This window comes from Aedes albopictus, chromosome 2 (genome assembly GCF_035046485.1).
Source record: "Aedes albopictus strain Foshan chromosome 2, AalbF5, whole genome shotgun sequence".
NCBI classification, from domain to species: Eukaryota; Metazoa; Arthropoda; class Insecta; order Diptera; family Culicidae; genus Aedes; species Aedes albopictus.
The window spans coordinates 310152975-310166540 of NC_085137.1; the positions used below are offsets into that span (position 1 = coordinate 310152975).

General features: G+C 39.2%; 2 protein-coding genes and 1 long non-coding RNA gene across 4 annotated transcripts in view; 2 read left to right on the forward strand and 1 right to left on the reverse strand.

Annotated features, from left to right (window-relative positions):
* Positions 1 to 13566, reverse strand: part of LOC109422497 (four and a half LIM domains protein 2) — an 866140-nt gene that overhangs the window by 512670 nt on the left and 339904 nt on the right. The window lies entirely within an intron of this gene.
* The window catches only part of LOC134288200 (uncharacterized), a 248788-nt gene that overhangs the window by 221821 nt on the left and 13401 nt on the right, over positions 1 to 13566 (forward strand). The window lies entirely within an intron of this gene.
* Positions 1 to 13566, forward strand: part of LOC134288202 (uncharacterized) — a 357534-nt gene that overhangs the window by 218947 nt on the left and 125021 nt on the right. The gene's annotated exons all lie outside the window — the stretch shown is intronic.

The following is a 13566-nucleotide window of genomic DNA, read 5'->3' on the forward strand; positions in this document are numbered from 1 at the left end:
GGCCCAGTCGGGTCGGCATTGAGGTGGGTTGCTTTAAAATGTTTTAAATGAAAGAGGCGCACAGCCTTCGTACATCTATTTGTGACCATTTAAATGCTAATTCTAAACACGTGGGAAAATATTGTTACGCATTTCAGGCAAATGTGTGAAAGTGTATTGCATATTCATTATTTATATATGTTTTATGCGATGTATTACCGAACTGGTAAATTTTGTAACAGGTAGCATGGGTATCCCCCAAGCGTAAATACTGTTCAATTTATTCAACTGATAAGTTTTCACTGTATTGCTATGACGGTTTCACGGAGTTCCTTGCACGTTTCAAGGGGTTTCAGGGTTCATCTGAAACCTCTTGAAGTTCTATAATAGTCCCTACAACCCCTCTTGAATTCCCCAGATTCTTCAGTATTCCAAGGGGTTTTGAGTGAGCTTCAGGGTATTCGGGTTTCGGGGGATTTCAGATACGTTACAGGAAGGTTTCAAAGGCAGTACAGAGGGTTTCAGGAGGTTCACAAGGTTTGTATAGGCATTTCAGTGGAAATCGGAAAATTTTCAGCAGGTTTCAAGGGCGTTACAGGAAGTTCCAGGGCCCAGTTATTCGTAAAGCCCTACATTGTGTTTCTTGACCGACCCACCTAGCTCGCTGCGCATCACGTCTTCTTGTACCCTCGGACGGCGGTCACCAATGAGCCCAAGTACACGAATTCTTCAACCGCCTCGATTTCATCACTGTCGATAGAAATTCGGGGTGGCGGGAGTGATGATTCTTCCCTAGAGCCCTTGCCATAATGTACTTTGTCTTCGACACATCAATGACAAATCCGATTCACCTGGCTTCACTCTTTAGTTGGATGTACGTTTCCACCATCATCGTATCAAATTTACGAGGTATATTTAATATAAATATCATCAGCGAAACCAAGCAACTGAACAGACATAGTGAAAATCATTCCACTCGTGTTTATCCCCGCTCTTCTTATTACAAAATGTTGAACAGCAAGCACGAAAGACCATCCCCTTGGCGTCACCCTCTGCGAGATTCGAAGGGACTCTCTCCCTGATACTCGAACTACACACATCACTCGATCCATCGTCGCCTTGATCAATCGTATCAGTTTATCCGGGAATCCGTACTCGTGCATAATCTGCCATAGCTAATCTCGATCGATTGTATCATGCGCCGATTTGAAATCGATGAACAAGTGATGTGTGGGCACGTTGTATTCACGGCATTTCTGCAACACCTGGCGGATGGCGAACATCTGGATCGTTGCAGCGCTGGACCGTTCAGTTCGCTTCACGAACTCTCTTGCAATCGGTGATAGACGGCGGCATAAAATTTGAGAGAGTATCTTGTAGGTTGCGTTCAGTAGTGTGATTTCGCGATAGTTCCCGCAATCCAACTTGTCCTTTTTGTAGATGGGACACACAATACCTTCCATCCACGCCTCCGGCAATACTTCCTCCACCCAAATCATGCCCAGTTATAACACAAAGTCTTATATGATGTAGAATAGGATGCTAAAGTGGAGGTCATATGTATACGTTCATGCTTCCATTTAACCACGTGTAAAGTGTGCGTATATCGCCTCCATTTTTCCACCCTATGCAACATCATATGCGATCGTGTGTTGACTGGGTGGTAATGACCCAGTGTAGTGCTCTTACCAGTGCTTCTCTACCGTATATTAGATGCTCGCTTGGTAGCTGATCTGCTCCAGCGGGGCTTTGTTGTTTTTCAACCGGCCAACCTCCTCCTCAATTTCTTGGAGGTCAGAGGCCGGAAGTCTTTCATCCTGTGCACATACTCCTAGATCTGTTACCACACCACCTTCGGTACTTGCAACGCCGCCATTGAGGTGCTCATCGTGATGCTGCCGCCACCTCACAAGCACCTCACGCTCGCTCGTGAGAATATTCCCGTGATTATCTCGGCACATGTCGGCTTGTGGCACAAAGCCTCTGTGCGAGCGGTTCAGCTTCTCGTAGAACTTTCGTTTGTCCTTAGCGCGGTACAGCTCTTCCATCGCTTCGCGATCTCGTTCTTCCTGCTGGTACTTCTTCATCCGGAAGACTGAGTTCTGCCTGTTCCGCGCCTGTCTGTAACGTGCCTCATTCGCTCTGCAGCCAAGGTGCTACCTATGGCGCATCGGATGTCCCTCCAGTCATCTTCACGTGTAGCTGCGCCAAGCTGCTCTTCCATTGGTAGGGCCACTGCTAGCTGCTGCGCGTAGTCTTAACCCGACTAGAAAATTGTAACAAAAATAAAACATAATCCTAACAAACTATGATATTCAAAACTCATTGTGATATAATCATGTTCAACATCCTTGGTGTTTTCAAAATACCATAACTGAATTATATCACATTATGTTACAAATGTTACTTTATAACTCATTGTATTATAATTTAGTTGTAAGTCATCGACATTTGAAATGATCGATTAGGTTCTCAGCGCTGTCTGCAAAGCAAAGATGACCGTACACATCGTGGTTGCTGCTCCGTGATTGACCGGAATAATCGTAATCGGGGTTTGCTACCAGTGAATAAGAGGCTTGGGACATTTGAAAGTCGATAACGGCGTCCTTGTGATCGGCGGTAGGGGAAGAGAGTGTTGGTTCGGCAACCATTGCTACTGGAAGCCGTGGAGTCTACGGCGTACCCACAGCTGTCTCGCGGGGATATACGGGAAATACGCGTTGCGATCTCTATTACAATAGCGATTTGTTTTGTCCCGCGCATCTTGTGTAGTGGTTCCGCGCGTTATAGAGGCGAACGCGATCGATAATGCGGTACGATAGTTACCCCATATAGAAGCGATGCATGTACAGCAAAGAACAACACGATAATAAACTAAACACCCGCGCATCTATTGTCTTTTGTTTCCGCGCGCGAACGCGATTGATTATGCTACGATGCTCACCACATACAGAAGCGATACAGGTACAGCAGGGAGCAACACAATACAGTACACAAATTGATAGTGAAACACAATAGGTACTCTCGATTAGCTTCTCAGCGCGGTTCGACATACAAAAACACATAGTGAAACGGCAACAATGGGAAACTTTTATTAAAACTATTTTTGTTCAACGCAGGCCAAAACAGTGTCGACTTGGGCCACGATATGCCTACGTACTTCTGTGTGTTGAAACAAAAATAGAGGCTCATAGAAGCAAACGTAGGGAAAGGGTGCGGTGTTAGAACATAAGCACAGTGTGCTACCGCCGTAATCACTATGAAAAAAAAAAAAGTCATCGACATTTGAAACGTTATGTTACAAAATTGTATCATATTTTGATAGAAACTAGTAATCCTGAGGCTAAAATTCATATCTCATTTTGTTATAACTTTGATATGATTATAACAAAATAGGTTATAATCTCGATTAGACTAGTGTACTTTTTGTTACAATTTTAGTTATTTTAACATCATCCTGCATCTAGTTCATAACATAATTAGTTATAGAAAAATATTATAACATCATAACACAATATGATACAAACTTGATATAATTTTCTAGTCGGGAAGCCACTTCTACGTTATGCAGCTGCTCGATGTTGAGCCGCGGCGTTCGGTTTCGATACGTGGTAATAACTGTCGAAAGTTTTGAACGCATGCTTACAGTAACTAGGTAGTGATGCGAATCTATATTTACACTGCGGTATGTGCGGACGTTGGTTATATCCGACAAGAAATTACCGTCGATTAGAACGTGGTCGATTTGGTTTTCTGTTTGATGACCGGGTGATCTCCAGGTGGATCTTTGGATATCTTTACGGGGGAAGAAGGTGCTTCAGATTACCATACCACGGGAGGCTGCAAAGTTTACGCATCGCTGGCTGGAGCAGTCCTACTCATCGGATTTTGGAGGCGCTACAGAGGATTTTATGAGCGTTTTGAGGGATTTCATTAGGTTTAATGGGTCCTAAACATAGGGTTTCATAGGTCAAGGGGTTTTGAAAGCATTTCTGAGGTTTTTTAGTTGGCTTCAGGGATGTTTGTGAAGGGGTTCGGTGATTATCAGGTGCGTTACAGGGGGTCTGAGGAAATTTCAGATGTTTTTCAAAAGCTTAGGGACAAAACTTCGAATGCCAAAACGTGAAAAGGCACAAAAGGTCGAAAACGAGCCATTTTAGCTAATAGTGAGATATTTATTCTTTCATTCCCATTTTTCACTTCTCGATGTTTGGTCCTTTCGACGTTTTTGTATTCAACATTTTGGCATTCTAGAAAGCTTCAGAGGATTTTCAGTTAATTTTAGATGCGTTACAGGAGGTATCAGTAGGTTTGAAGAGGCGTTACAGGCTGATCTTGTACTCTACTTAATAAACCCGGTCAGAAATATGCACATGTACTAGATTAGATACTAGCTTGTGTATGTTGACATTGGCAATGGTGGTTACGTCGACTATGCGAACATGGGCAGTTAGAGACATGGGTCATTATTTAAAAAACGACACCTTAAAATCAGTTTATTTGATGTAACTTTTTTCAGGCATTTTTGAGAATTTTCAAGTGTTCCACAAAGTTATTTAACATGACGAATTTCTTCTGAATTAGACAACATTATAGCTTTGATATTTTTTTAGATATTTAATAAATTATGTCAGACATTAGCCTTTTCACGGCTGTGTAACATCTACAGAGGCAAAATGGAGGAAGTTTTTTTTTTAATTGATAATAAAACAAATGTATAATAGGTGTTAGGTTTATTGCATGTCATGCCGGGCACTAGCTTCCTTGACATTGAAACCGAGCTGTAAAATGTAACATAAAAAGAACAAAAAGTACTGAAAACATAAGGTTCACCGGGGTAAGTTGAAACGGCTGCGGCAAGATGAAACGCGATGTTTTGAAATAGAGTTCAATACAATTTGAAAATTTATCTTTCGCTAAAAGATTGTTTGAATCAAACACTATGTGTTATGGCAATCAAATTGTTTATCATCAATAGAAAACATCATGTTAACCCGCTGCACAGTGGGAAAAATAGGTATAAAACGCGAATAAATTCAATATCTTTGCTCGGAGGGGATGGATTTGAATGAATTTTTGACACAAACTGCAAAAATCTCTACAGTTTCAGATAAGAAGGGTGTCATTCCCCGCACGATGCTGGAAATCAGTGTATTGAGCTCGTTTTGCCCCGTACTCTCTCTCTCACACTTTTTTAATAAAGTTTCATCTATTCCCGACCGGCGTGTAAAATGACTGACTTTTTTACTCGTATTTGTGTAGAAACTTCCATAGTATCGGAAATTCGACATAAGATTGGTCTTTCTCTTGTAGATTGCGTTCCACTCCGAGCGAAAATGCATGTGAAAATTTCAAGTTATTTGAATATATCCCAATTTTTAATGCCGTACGGTGAGCCAAACCAGCTCCGTTCGATACTATGGAAGTTTAAACACAAACACAAATAAAATAAATAATTTATTTTGCATTCCAGATTTTTTCCAAAAAGGTGAAATTGAGAGAGAGTGGCGTAAAATGGGCCCGATACACTGATTTCCAGCATCTTGCGGCGAATGACACCATCCGTATCTGAAACTGTAGAGATTTTTGCAGTTTGTGTTAAAATTTCATTCGAATTCATCCACTCCGAGCAAAGATATTGAATTTATTCGCGTTTTATACCTATTTTTCCCATTGTGCGCTGGCTGTTTCATCTTGCCCCACCCGTTTCAACTTGCCCCGGTGAACATTAACTTTATCGTCTTCAAAGAAAATATGAAGATAACTTTGTATAACATTTGATAATTCTCAAAAATTACTGGTAAAAGTTACAATGAAAAAACTGATATTTAGGAGTCGTTCACTGAAAATGACTCGTATCTTTCGAAATAGCTTTCCTGAAGACATCAGTACACTATATTCACATATGGTAAAAACTAAATTTTCACCTCACTTAGTGAGGGGGGCCACTAAATATCAGTTTTGAAATTCCCGTATTTTTCCCGGTTTTCCCGGTACGATTTCTGACATTTTCCCGGTTTTTAAAATGCACATTTTATTAATAGGTAACGCCGAATATTCCTATCATATGATAAGTACCATGTAAAAATGCACTTGCAATCCTGTGAATACTATGTACTAGATATTTATAGTTTAATATTATTCTTGACGTAATGCATCTATGGAAAAAATAGAAGTAACTACCAATGATGACATAAAAGGCGTATGCTACAAATTACTTACAACATATATTCATTCAGCTCCAAATAGTGCATAATTTAAGCCTTCCCTCACTCATTATTTTACTTATTTTCTTGTAATAAAAAAAAACAAGTGTTGAAGTGGTAGCTAACTATGACAGATATATAATAGGTAAGATGTGCATATAAAATCAGCAAAGGTCGCACTCGATTATCCGGGACATGGAGGATAATCGAACCATTTTTTTTTTTAATTTTATTCATTAGCGTAAATGCCCTAACGTTGGTGTTGTTTCCGGGGATTCCTCCAGGATGTTCAACTGAGTATTCCCCCAAAAACTTACATCTGGAGATTCTTACAAAGTTTTGTCCGAGATTTCATCTTTCGATTACTCCGAAAATACTATCATGGATTTCTTCAGTAACTTCTGTTAGCGATTCCACCTTGTATATCTTCTGTGGATTCCTTAACCTTCCATAACTAGCGCGGTTGGCCACCACCGCCAGCACCACGCTAATACTGAACACTAAAAGTGAGATTTCTTCAACGTATTGTACAAAACACAACAGCGCGATCGCTCAAGGGTTAATGGATTTATTCTGGAAGAGGTTCCTTTAGGGAATTTAGGATTTTAGTCAGTCTGTTGGCAGTTAGGGAATAGAACTTTTGGTCTGGGATCATGAATTCGATCAAGGGATTTCTCCTGGAATTCCTGAAGGATTCCCAAAAGAATCTCCCACATGTCTAGAAGGTTTCCCAAGGAACTCTTGAAAGAGTTCTCGATTACAAAACTCCCGCAGTAGTTTGATTTTCAGGATTCTGGAGTATTTCCAGAAATAGCTATCGTAAAGTTTTTGTAAGAAATTTTGTGGGATTATCCAGAAGGAACTCCTGGGTGATTTGCAGTAGAAGCTTCTGAAGGATGACAATGATTTTATTGCCCTTTTCCGGCGATACCAGTCGGCTAGTATGTCTGAAATAGACGTAAAAACTTGAAGTATTTTAGGCAAAGTACGTTTAATTGACAAATTGAGAGATAAATTTGTGAAAAAATTACCACTTGTTTTGGTGGGATTGGTCGTGGGTTCGATTCCCACCAAAACAAGTGGTAATTTTTTCACAAATTTATCTCTCAATTTGCCAATTAAACGTACTTTGCCTAAAATACTTCAAGTTTTTACGTCTATTTCAGACTTCTGAAGGATGCCCAAAAGCAACTCCTGGAGCAACTCCAAAAGCAACTTTCATAAGCAACTCCCGGAGGTTTCTTTGAACAAACTCCTGGAGAGTGCCCAAGAAGAACTCTTGAAGGAAACGCAGTAAGAAACACTGGAGAAATTCCAAAAGCAAATACTATAAAATAAAGATAAAATTCAGCAAAACCTCTTGGAAGTTTTCAAAATCAAAGTTTCAGAAGGCACTCCTGCAGAAATCGTGCAAAGAACTCTTGGAGATGGATGAGTAACAGAATGATATCCTGGAGAAATACCAGAAGAAACTCTGTAAATAGGGGTAGGCGGGGCAATATGGACACCCTAAGGTTTTTGCCTACTTTACCTGGCAAAATGTTAAAAAAGTTTAGTTTTTTGATGCATGTATCCTTTTAAAGTCCATTTAGCATCTATTGCATAAGAATGCTCACGAAGAAAAATTATTTATCCACTTCAAAAAATGTTATGAAAAATGTTAGTTTTTCATGACCGTCTTCAAGCATACGGGGCAGAATGGACACCCCCATGGGGCAATATGGACACCATGAGACTTTTACGAATTACGTACATTATTTACACATATAAAGTCATTTCATTACAAAACAACTATAATGGATGAATAATACGCCGAAGTGGTTCATTTTTGTTCAGTTAATTTAAATTCAGGCTGTTTTGGATAAAGCCTCGTTTTTGTCGGCATGCAAGCTGTGCCTAGAACAACTATTTTCCACTGCTGTCGTTTTTTGACCAATTTGTTTCACCCTATAGTGAACATTTAACCGAAAATATACTGAAATCGAAGAATTTGGTTGGTTTGTAATTTAGGTTATATTATTCCCTTGCCGCTTCTTTCAAAAAGGTGAGTGTCCATTTTGCCCCGGCAGCAGAAGATATTTCCAAACTTAATTTTTGATATAATAAAGAAGAAAATATAAACATGTTAAGCATGTAGATACAGCAAAACTACTTGTATGTGTTCTAGAAATATCAGGTTTCATTCGACCTGCAATAAATGAATCACTAAATCTTATTTTAGATGGTGTGCAAATTATAATTTCCATGCACAAAAAACGGAGGAAGCAACTTTTTCGTGTAAAATCAAGTATAATTTTAATTTCGAATGTTTCTTTCCTGAAACTACGTTTTAGACAAATGGACTATATTCTCCATTCATTAAAAGTTCAAAAAAGTTCGCATATTTCAAAATATTGAGGGTGTCCATTCTGCCCCGGGTGTCCATATTGCCCCGCCTACCCCTAATCCCAGAAAGAACTCCCGATTGATTTCTAAAAAAGCTTTCGGAGGAATTCCAGAATAAAATTCTAGGGAAACCCCAGATGAAGCTCCAGGAAGAAAAGGAAAAAAAAATCTGGAGGGATTTCAAAAAAATAATCTGAGAAGAATTTCCGTAGGAAATTTTGAAGATTGGAGCAACACCTGTTACAATTGCGGAAGGAAAATCTTGATGAATCTTAAAAGGAACTCTTGAATAAATTGCAATAGGTTGTCTTGATTAAACCCCAGTTTAGTGGTTATGATTTTCTTATCTTAAAAAAAAAAACTAGAATAAATTTAAGAAAGGACACGGGTTAATCCAAAAATTAACTCTTGAAAAAATCTCAGACGTAAGAAATTCTTTCCTCGAAAAAATCTCATCGAATTCCAAGAGATAATCAAGCGGTACAAATACATAGAGGAATTCTAGAAGAAACATATAGAAAAATCCCATGTTCTGTTTTAAGGAAATTCCAAGTGATTGCACAGGCGAATTCCTTGGAATTTCGTAGAAGTATCCCAGGAGTATTTTGGTTTGGCTTTGATTTTGCAGATTTTCAATGAGGTGTAAACATTCAAATATGCACATCAAGTTACTCTTAACATCAATTTTCCCGGTAATCATTCTAAATTCCCGGCTTTTTCCCGTTTTTTTCCCGGTCGTTCCGAATTCCCGTCTTTTTCCCGGTTTTCCCGTTTTTCCCGGTTCGGTGGCCACCCTGACTAGGTGAATGGATCACAAAAGTAATACTTTTAAAAGAAGGAAGTGGCGTCTCGTAACCTCACTTTTCACCTGTTCAACGACCCTATAAGTTGTATTTGCGGAGAATTCAGGATCAGAATTAAATTGAAAATTGGCGAAAACGGCTATTATCGCTATTTTATACAAATTACAAGCCAACTCATCGTGAGAATTTGCATTCGTTGAACAGGTAGAATTGAGGTTAGGGAATCGCCACTGAAAGAAGGGCACTTGTCTAGCAAACAACTTCTTCAGACAAACTAAGGTTGTAAATTCTTTTTATCAACGCATTTCAATTTATAACAGGTATTTTGGTTGATATTAAGCATTGATCTTAAATTAACTAAAACAAACTTCAAATAACATGTCACTACCCAGGAAACCAATAAGCAATTAAAATGGCTCTAATTTAGCACTATATGCGCCTTTACAGCAGGTAATGAAATGCTAATCTGCCGTATATGCGCCATAAGTGCTACTTAAATGCAGGGTTTGTCCCAATATACGGCTGAATAAATGCTTATCTCACCTATCCCTCAAATTGTCAAAAACAAAAATATCTTCCCCTGCTCATTTCCCCCGATTCATTGTTTTTCTTTCGCTTTCCATTTTTCTTTCTTTCCCGTTCAACTTTTGAGGCTAGGGGTACGTTCTGGATATGGAGTTGTTCATTTTGTGCTAATTTCGACGAAATCGAAATTTGATCCCTCCATCCACGGGTTGATTCTAGTGCTGAACTGCGCTACAGGAGAAGCTATTGACGGTGAGATAATGTGCGTTGATTTTTGGATCTATTTAAGGCTTGAAGCTTGGCTTGAATATCACACCGGGAATTATTTCGTTTTGTTCTGAGGTTCTGGCATGTGCTGGTAATTAAAATCAATAATGGGAAACGAATCGGGGCAGAACCATCTAGAAAATAATCCTCATTAATTTACTTCAATGTTACCTATGAATGAACGAAAATCCGAATGACAGCAGGTGTTACCAACGATAGTATTTATCTTTGGTGTTACTGTCGAGATACCTAAATTAGAAAGTTGAAATGTGTTGTGCTTTCTCGTAGCAGTTCTATAGCAATAAATAAGCAGTTGTGGTGCTCCTTAACTAAAACTTGCCGAGCATTGGAAATGCTACAAAACAGCTGTCAGATTAAAAGTAGCATTTCAATTGCTATGTTAGGGCAGATTGGCAGTCAAACTGCTATGATATGACAGTAAGTAGGTAAAATGCAGTTATAAAACTGAAATACGGCTTGTTTTAATGCTTATTGGTTACCTGGGTATGTTTGGAAGAAACGTGTATTTTACCATGCAGGACAACTTTGTAGAACTTTTGAAACTTCCAGTGTGTGGATTTTTATCGCGAACCACTGAATGGTCCATACTCAGCAAGTGATACATTCGCGAATGTAACATTTCGTAAACCGACATGCTCGGAAACGCTCCTCGAAATGCTGTTCATTCTCAAAAATATCAACAAAAATCTGCATGGGTCGTTCACAAATAATGGCCTATATCTTTAAAAATTGAGAAGATAGAACAAAAGTTTGTTCAGCAAGTTTTCTCAAAATGGCATTTTCTACAACTTTGCTGAAGACAAAAATACGCTATCTTCACTCATGAAAAATAAAATCGAATTTCACTCCCCCTTCTAGGTGGATTAATTACATTAGTGATACTTTCAAAAGAAGGACTTCAATATACCAAACAACTTCTTCAAATACAACCTCCGAAATAAACTTTTCAGGTCGAAAATGAATCTGATCGCGAAATTGAGCCTTTGGAAACAGTGTGCATCGTTTAGAACTTTTAAATTGGGTTTTTAAATTTAGAAAAATATATTGATTTTTTGATTTTATACGAAGGAACACCTTTTTTGCCTTTCTCGTACACTAAGTGTACTGGAAAGGCTATATGTTCACTCCAAAAATGACTTTTTGATAGAAGGCCCGGAGGGTCGAGTCACATATACCAATCGACTCAGCTCGACGAATTGAGGTGATGTCTGTGTGTGTGTATGTGTGTATGTGTGTGTGTATGTGTGTGTACAAATAAACTCACATCACTTTTAGGCAGTAAACCTCAACCGATTTTAATGACCGATGGTTCATTCGACGCGGAATCTGGTCCGATTGTTTCCTATTGAAAATGGTTCAGATCGGTCCAGCCGTTCAGGAGTTATGACCATTTAGGTGTTCCGGACCGGTACCCATGGAAGGGGCCAGACATGAAAATGCAACAAACCCAAGCATGCGACCCATCAAACCACGACATTTTCGATTTTCTGATGAACGGTAAGCAGGAAAATAGTCTCAGACCATATCTGAAGCTGTAGAGTTCCGGAACCGGTTCTGGGTGTCCCGCCGGAAGTGGCCAAATATAAAATTGAACATAATTCATTCATGCGACACATCAAGCAGCGGCATTTTCGGTAACCTGATGAACAGTTAGCAGGAAAATAGTGTCAGATCATATCTGAACCAGTAGTGTTCCGGATCCGGTTCCGGCGGGGGTCCCGACGGAAGTGGCCAAATATAAAAGTAAACCAAACCCAAGCATGCGACACATCAAATCACGGCTTTTCCAATAACCTGATGGCCGGTTATTACGAAAGTAGGCTCAGACCACATTGGTGACAGCCGGTTGTAGGGTAAAAAATATAATTTGGACATGCACTGCGTTGTATGTCTTGTTCCGGAGAGCTAATCAAAGTAGATACTTCTGAATATGGATTATTGGATCAAATAGACCCTATTCTGATGACTTACGTTAAAAATACGCTTAACAATTAAGAATTTACTTCAAAATTATCGAAAATGTAAAATGTTTCACTAAAACCCCTCAAATGCACAGGTATACAGACGACATAACTTCACAGTAACATGCAATATTCACCTCAAAATCGTAGAATTGATAATTGTAAGAAATTTAAAAGCCTTATTGCAATGAAAACTGTTCAATAAAGAAACATTGGGCAGCCAATCTCTTAACATTCATTTAGAACGCCTAAAATAGATGGTGTCCAAAATACATTACAAGATTTTAACTGTAAATATATTTTGGTCATCTGACGAACTACATGGGGATGCTGTGCGATTGCATACATGGAGGCGTATTACGTGGTTCTGGCGATATTTCCTCGATTTTAACAAAAACTGTAATAGTTATCAAAGCAGATGCCTGTTAAGCGGAGAAATTTGATTATTTACAAGAAAATATTTGTTAATTTATGCTACTGTCATGATAAAGCAGTATTCATGGCTAAACATGGAGATAATTGCCCTGTCCAAATTATATATACCTGAGGGTGTCCAAAACATGTATTTGGTGTCCAAAATGCCATTCTAACAGGCGAATGTAAATTGTAATTTTCTCAGCTTAAAATGCGTTCGTTAAGCTTTTTATCACCAGGAACGCAAAGTACAATCATATTATAAGCGTAATAGTAACTTTGCAAAATAATCAATTCCTTTCTATGGAAGCCAGGGGACGATTTTTCTAACGTTGTCCTTAGCCTGTCCAAAATACATGAATTACCCTATTCCGGAACCAATTCCAGGTGTCTCGACGGAAATGGCTAAATATAAAAATGAACCAAACCCATGCATACGACACATTAAATCGCGACTTTTTTTATAACCTAATGAAAGGTTAGCAAGAAACTATAGTCTCCGACTATATCTGAACCGCTGGTGTTCTGGAACCGGTTCCGGATGTCCCGTCGGAAGTGTCCGAATATAATAGTGAACCAAGCCCATGCATGCGACACATCAAAAACCGGCTTTTCCGATAACCTGATGAATGGTTAGCAAGAAAATAGTCTCAGACCGTATCTAAACCGGTCTTGTTCCGGAACCGTTACCGGGTGTCCCACCGGAAATGGCCTAATATAAAAGAGAACCAATCTCATGTATGCGATACAACGAATAACGGCTTGATGACTGGTTATCAAGGAAGTCGGCTAAGATCACATTAGGGACTGCCGCTAGTGCCGGAACTAGTTCCGGGTGTCCCTCCGAAAGCGGCCAAATATAAAATTGAACCAAACCTATGCATGCGACACAGCAAAGCGCGGCTTTTTTGATAACGTTATGAACGTTAGCAAGCAAATAGGTTCAGACTATACAGGGTGGTAGGTTCGTGAATGCGAACTTTTTAAGGAGTGATAGAGGATCCT